This window comes from Brassica napus, unplaced genomic scaffold (assembly GCF_020379485.1).
Source record: "Brassica napus cultivar Da-Ae unplaced genomic scaffold, Da-Ae ScsIHWf_3069;HRSCAF=3880, whole genome shotgun sequence".
Taxonomy (NCBI): domain Eukaryota; kingdom Viridiplantae; phylum Streptophyta; class Magnoliopsida; order Brassicales; family Brassicaceae; genus Brassica; species Brassica napus.
The window spans coordinates 1-8260 of record NW_026016304.1 but is presented as its reverse complement, the minus strand read 5'-3'; positions in this window follow the sequence as shown (position 1 = coordinate 8260).

The window sequence follows — 8260 nt, the reverse complement described above, 5'->3', positions numbered from 1 at the left end:
ATAATACTCATTTTGATTAGTCATTTAGTTTAAAAATCATATATTAAGTATTATACATTATTTATTTTTAGTATATAGTGCAAAATTTCTTATATATTCTACCTTTGCTATAATATGTTTAGTTGTATTCTGACAAGATATCGCTAGTCTACCTAAAGCTTGATCATCACTTCTATAATTAACTTTCATTTTACCTTTTCATGTTTATGCGTCATAACATGTTGTAACTATTATCTAATACTACGCGTGGAGAAGAATATATTTCCCATCCACTATGCAGTGCTCTACTCTACACATAATACATATTCTAACCAAATCACGAAAATATGAAAACTTCTATTTCGGTTAATATCTTTTCTAAATCTACAGTAAATCTAGTTTAAATCTCATACAATATCTTTTTCCCATATTTTTCTCTCCTGCAATCCTTAATTCAAGCAAATGTAAAAATATAAAGATCGGTCGTTAGAATCCACCACCCATGGCAACTTCCCAAAGCATTTAATCCTACAAAAACTTTTGGTATCTTTGACCCATATTTTAAATATAACTATTGACTAAAATATGATTGTGTTTCTTGTTAAGATTGATGATTTGCGTAATATCAACATTATTAAGAAGCTCGGTGGGACTGTTGATTATACACACACGTGGAAAGTTTGGTCTTTGATAAGAAGGTAAACCATGCTGCTGGAAAAGTTTGGTCTTTGATAAGAAGGTGAACCATGCTGCTGGTGGACCTACTCAGATGAAGAATGCTAAGATTATTGTGATCAGTTTCAGATATCACCTCCAAAGACTGACATTAAGCAGGGTAGTGAGTTGTTTGTAATCTATTATCATTTGAGAGTGTAATCTATTAATCCACGTCGTTTCATTGCAATATTTAACTTATCATTCCAAGTTACATATATGCAATGTGTAACTCTGAACAAATATTTTCGTTCATCAATCAAAAGGTTATCAAAATACAAAGACATACAAAAATCAGAAGTGTACTGGTAGCCTATTAGGCCAAGACTCTATCTTTTGGAAGTAATCAACAGACACTATACTATCAATGCTTTCGGTCAGAATCACCTTATTGTCTGAAATGTAAAAAGAAATTTTATCTAAACAGAAAGATCAACAGTTAAATGTTTAAGCCACATAGCAATATTGAATTTGAGTTCTCGTACTATAAGTTATGCCTTCAAGAGGTTTCTTGATATTTAGGAAGATCAAGACATTAATATCTCTTCTCATGCTTTATAGCCAAAATCATGTCAAATTAATGTGCATATGCAATTATGCAAGACTGGAAATAAGATCAATCTTACTACTTATCACTTCACCATCTATTGAGAAGCCACAGGAAAATGAACATGCAGTCTATTCATACGCTTTAAGCCAAATGCCAAGATCGATTCCAAATTCTTCTTGTAAGTTCCATGTACACAAACTGCCATTACAACAAATCAAATGAACATGAAAAATAATGAAGATCAATGAAACTGACATCTCTGATTTCTCAACAGTGTGTGACTTCAATTGAAATTTGCAGCGTTTCCAAGTCTAGTTTAAGCAAGTCTTCAACTTAAGAAACCCATCACCTCGCATGTTCAACTCAGCTCAGTAGCATTGTGTCGCAAGATACACTTCCTGATTCATCCATCCAAAAAAGAGATTCATTTAACCTTAAGAAAACAATTTACAGTATCTCTAAACTGCCACTTACAAAAGTCTTCTAAGCACGTCTTTTATCTTTGCCTCCTCCTGCCACCACGGCCTTGAGGTCCCCGCCGATCATTTTCTTTGTCATTCACTCTTCCTCTACCACCACTACACATCAAAAAATCATAAGACCAAACTTTGAGAGGCCTTTAATGAGAAAAAAACTGACTCAATACTTTTTGGTGGACTGAGCTAAGGAAAAATCGAGTTTTGAAGCATCTATTAAATTAATTTTCAAAAATCTATCAGTATAATCGTATTACATGAATTAAAATCCTAATGAGAAAAAAAATCTTTGATAAAGTCCTAAGGGAACAAATCCAAATTTTAAGTGTCCTATTTTTCCATTTTCTCATTTATCTAACCATTCCAATTTGTCTTAAATATAAAATGCAATTTGCATGCTATCTTAAAACAGTTTGATCTTTGTTTGATAGTATAATAGCATATGGCCACATGAAAAAGCTGTCTTTAAGAGAAATAAATCGAATGCCTATTAACAAAAAAAATCATAATTAAACCAACTCGGAAGTATTTTTCAATATGCGCATGCAATTCAATCTTATTATTTATTTCCCACTTGTTGAGCTTCCTTCCGTGGCTCAACATATAATGTCAGACAATATAATGTTAGATCTATCATCTATATAAGTCCATTATTTGATTATATTATTTATACGCAGACAAAAAAAAAGACTATTTGTATAACTGATTTTTAGTTATGATGGTTATTACATGCACAACATTAAAAAAAAAACAAATTGTGTCGTTTAGAATTAAACAGGTTTTAAGCATCTCCCTTTAGTTTTCTCAGATATTTGAGATGATTAATTTATTAAAAGTTACAATTAAACAATATTGTCTGAGTAAATTGCATGTTCTTGATCTGCATGCAACTTGTAGTTTATGTTTTCATCTCCCTGCAGGTTGCCACAATAGTTATTTGTTAAGTGTAAAAAGAAATATTTATTTATTACTCCTTATCGCATTGTCAAGATCGCGGAACATGTAATTGTTAAGATTTTACATCTAAAATGTATGGATAAAGCCTAATGACATCCTAGCTATTATAGTCTATCATGAAAATCTATATTTAGATATATATTATGATAATATATACTAGATTTTGACACGTGCAACCGCATGTGTGTTGTTTTCACTTTTCTATACATAAATTATTGTTTTAGAACATAAGTGGTATATATTTTTAATGTTAATCATATACTTAAATTTTATATAACTATTTCAAATACAATAATTTTATAATTTACATTTTATACTTAATTAATTGTTTAAATCTTATGTATTTGTCATTCTTATTATATTATTATTGTATTTGCATTTAGTTATTAAGCAAATTATATATTCATGAAAAAATATATTTAAAAAAATATTTGTATTTAATTTATGTTAAATTTTGATCTGTATTTCAAAACTGGATTTCTTTTTACCAATATTTTTATGCTTATTCATTTTAGATAATTTTTTTTGTCATAAGATAATTATTATTGTATTTAAAAGTCTAAGATATGTTAATTTTTAGTCTTGTATTATATAGTTGTTAATTTTAAGCCGTTCTATCATCATATTATATTTTAAATAAATAGTTTATATTTATGAAAATAAAATTTATAAATTTATCAATTGAATATAATTTTATCATATTTATTAGTATAAATAATTATATTTTAACATGATCATGACTATAAAAGTAGATAAAATAGGATATAATTTATTTATTTTCATTTCTAAATGATAACTTAAAATACATTAAGTATTGTTTAAATATTTTAGTCAGATTTATTAGAATTTTTTAAATATAATATATAAATAATATTATATTTAAAATGAAAATATATTATGATTAAAGTAGTTACAAAGATTTTATATTATTAACTTTAAAGAATACATGTTAATTTATACATAAATATAGTTTGATAATGTTAACCCATATTACCAACATATTAGATTTTATTTTTGAACATAAATATTTTATAATTACAAAAATAAAATATATAAATATATAAATTTAATACAATTTTATTATATTTAGCTCAATATAATAATTTATTTTAATATGACTGATTATGATTATATAATAAATAAAATATTATAGATTTTTTTTCATTTATATAACTGAATATATTAATGTATAATAATATTTTAAACTAATTTCAAAATTAGTGAAAATATTTAAATATCATTTCAAAAATGAAGATCTTGTAAAAATCTTTTTAAACAAATTTGTTAGAATTTTAAAATAAATATATTTATATTTAAAATGAAAAGATATCAAAAGATATTATGATTAAAATATTTAAAAAATTTATTTATTATTAGTCTGAATTAAAATGTAGTATAAATTTCTATGAATAGGTCCATTAGGTCCATTTTTAAAAAAATCACACATAAATTAAGGTTGTGACTTCTATTTTAATATATAAGATATATACAGGACCGATTTGATATATTTTCTGTTACTACTTTTTGAATACATTTAAAAATTCATTTTAGAAAATAACAGAAAAATGCAAGTATAGACTGATATTATACTATGACTACTATCACCAACTTTTTGAATCTGATATCTTTATTTTATAATATAAATATTTAACGTTTAAAACACTAATATTAAAGGAGATTTGTACATCTATGTCTAATGTCCCTAAGTTATATTCAAGTGTCTTTGTGGTTGGAAATCATGTATAGACTGATAAACCTTTGTCTGGAAAACCAGATGGTTAGTAAAAGTTGTTTATGAGTAACAAAAAATAAGTCAGAACCAACTATGTTTATACATCAGATATATGGATTCCAATTTAACTAGAGTTCCATTGCATAACCTTTGAAAATTATGTGTTTGTCTTAGTTGATAGATATTGTGTCAAAGTTCGAACTAGTGTATGAAATCTTCAGTCGCTAACACGCGACATAAATTTTACAATGGCTAACAATATATCATATATAGAATTTTTGGCTTCTGGTCTTTATCACGCGACTGGATTTCTGGCCTTTATCACACGACCTGGGTTCAAAGTCCTATCTACCTATGCGCTTTTCTTTCTCATAAAAAAAAGTTTAGGCTTTGATTTTTTTATAAGAGATCATAATTAACATACTATAATTAGCCCAGTCTCTACGTTAATATTCTACAACATTATTTTATAATGTTTTATCAAAAAACATATTCAAATTGAAAGCCTAAGAGCATGATTAACGGTAAAACCGTTTATGCGGTTATTAAATATATTTTGTCTAAAAAAAATGAATTAATCGTGGATCGTCACGTGTCGGTAGAACCCCACAAACAGTGCAAAAACTCTTCCAAGATCGATCTTTATTTCGTGATTTTGGGATCCAGTTGTTAAAATTTAAATGGAGTTCACACATTAATTTTCCGAAGAAACCACCTTTAAGGATCCGCGATATTCATGGCCTAAGTTACAAAAACATATATTCAAATTGTTTATGTTAAATACTTTCTAGTGAAGACTGAATGTGTCCATTTAATGTAATCCGGGCACGGATGAGTCTGACACACATCTTTATTCGTCTGTCAACATACATACCGGAAATGCTTTCAAAAAAAAAAGATACATACCAGAAATTATACATATATATATATATATATATATATATATATATATATATTATTTTAAATGGCGACGGTAGTGGTAAATGTACTCAATTATACATATGCACTAATATGCACAACAATGCAACATAAATGAATAATGGAAATGAGGGAAAGAGAAAAAGAAATTGAAACCCCACACAAATTTGGATACAACAAAAGTCGTCCCAAAATAATATCTTCGTCAAGTTTTCCTTCTCATCACACCTCACCCCAATAGTCCAAAATCACTAACCAATTAATGACCTTTTTTCAAAAAAAAAAGAAAAATTAATGAGCTTTAAGTTTCTATATATGGATATATAAAGTTATGTATGGCCACCCTGAGGTTTCCTTTATTCTTCCAGTAAGTAATTAAAAAAATAGGAACTTCAACCATATAAATTAATATATTGATAAGCATTTTCCTTTTAGGTTGAATTTCTTTTTTTTTTTGAATTTTTTAGGTGAAGTTGGTAATCTAACAAAATATATACTGTAAAAAAAATTTGTTAAAAGAATAACACTTCAGCAAACTCTTTGTAAACTTGTCTTGATATTGGATAAAAATCAAATTTTGTTTTATTTTTTTGAAATATTTTATATTTTATAAGCTAATTTTATAAATCACAAATTGGCTTTTTTAATTTTCAATTAATTATTAATCAATGATAATGCATTGAAAACTTAAGGACTATCAATCAAAAATAATTAAAACCTATATAGTTGTGGAAAATATTTAAAAAATAACTATTTGTTGTAAAACATTGCTATTATATATATAAGTGGAAAATAGAAAATCAATCAGTTAACAACTGAAAGGATCTAAAAGTAACTAGTTAGATATAAACAAATGCTAGTTTTTTGTCCGATGAAATAATCACAAATAGTTCAAGTTGCCATGTATATTGTCAATTAATGAAATAGTCATGTGTTTTTCTTGTAAAGTGAGTTTTTTCTGAAATAATCTCATCACTTGGTATATTCTGTTTATATAAACTATATTTTGGTCTAAATATAAATTATATATGATTTAAATTGTACATATACTAAAATTTATTTTAGTACATCTATATTCATCAGTATATTAATATCCAATAAGTTTAGCACTATACACTCTTTTGGGGAACTCAAAATATTGTAAGATAATATATGGGATTTGAACTTGTTGGGTTTGCGGTAGTGATTTCTGCTGACTACCCAAAATCATATTATACTTACATTCTACTTTCTAATATTAAATTAACAGACAAGAAGAGCTTTTCTTTCACTGCAAAAACAGTACTTTCAATCCTGTTTAATATTTACAGCTTTGTTATTAAATAACATTATTTAATACTTTCTATCGTACTTATAATACCTAGTTATATGCATCTGTATTCATGTGATTTCTAAATGATCCCTACTTTGTTTTATTACCCTCTTTTGTTTGTTAAGCACTTTGTTTTTTTACTTTTACAGGGAGTTTCTCGTATTCCTACAAAAAATCCAATGTAATCTCGGAAAACAAAACCCGAGCCCGATGACATTTGGCTAATTAGTATATAATAATTATAAGCACGTATTGTGCAGTGAGCATGTAGTCTAAACACCTGTAACAATGTTTACTCTGCGTTAAAGGTAATATCATAATATAATAATAAAGTATATTCATTCTCTTTGATTATATTCTTTTCAAAGTGTTGTTATGTTCATCAACTACCAATATATTAAAAAATTACTTGAAAAATGATCATTTTATTTGAAAATAAGAACAGAAGCTTACAACCGGCATGTGAAACGCTAAATATTCTTATCATTGAAAGCAGCTATAATGGTTAACTAAAATAAAGTTCGCGATAAAAACATTGAACTCTATTCCCTCAAAATTTAAAACTCTATTTATGTTTTTTAAAGTAGGTTAATGTTTCGTCGCTAAACCACAATAAATATAATTGGTTCAAAAAGATGTTTTTACAGCTTATGAAACACCCGTGAATATTATTAACGACCTCAATGTAAAAGATACTACGTGTAAAAACTTTTCTCATATCGAAAACATCATCCCATATTCACTGATTAAACAGTGAACGGTAGAAAAAAAAGTATTAAGTTATGACGAGGCACAAAGAAGTTGGAAATGAAGATAAACGTAGGAGAATGTATTAATACATTTTCTCCCTTTCTGAATCGTTACACGAAATTGACAATTTCTGGATCCATGTAGAAAAGTTAAGATACTTCTGGCCGAAACACCCTCTAAGCATCTACTAGTTTTCTTAAAAGGTTGACAATATAAATATTCTCCTCAAAATTTAGAAATAAACTCAGGTATTAATGTGGTATTTGTTTCACTCTTCCCCAACTGTCTTCCTCTTCCAGTCTACCAAACGCTTCAGAAAAAACAAACCAAACAAACAAAATAACCAAAAACATAAAAAAACAAAACTAGATTAAAAAAATCAAAAAAACACAAAAAAGACAAAAAAACAAAACCTGTCCCCAAAAAACTATCGAAATATAAATTTACAAAATAAAATAAAAGAATTAAAAACCCTAAAAAATAAACAACAAACCCAAAACCAAACAAACCAAAAAACCCAATCAACATATGGTTAAAACCCAACAAAAACAAAACACAATGAACAAAACTACCAAACCCTAATTAAAAAACAAAAAAACCCACCTAATTTTGTTTTTTTTTTGTGTTTATATTTCAACCCTTGTCATCAAACCCAAAACCGCTTTTTTTTTATTTTTTTAATTCCAAAAACACAAAACAAACAACATAAAAAAACAAAAAAAACAACAATAAGAAAAAACAGAAAAACAACAATAAAAACACCAACTAAACAAAACAAACAAAAAACAAAAAAAAAAAAAAAAAAAAAAAACAAACAAAACAACAAAAACAACTAAAAAAGACACTAAACCTTCAAACATTGTAAAACAACA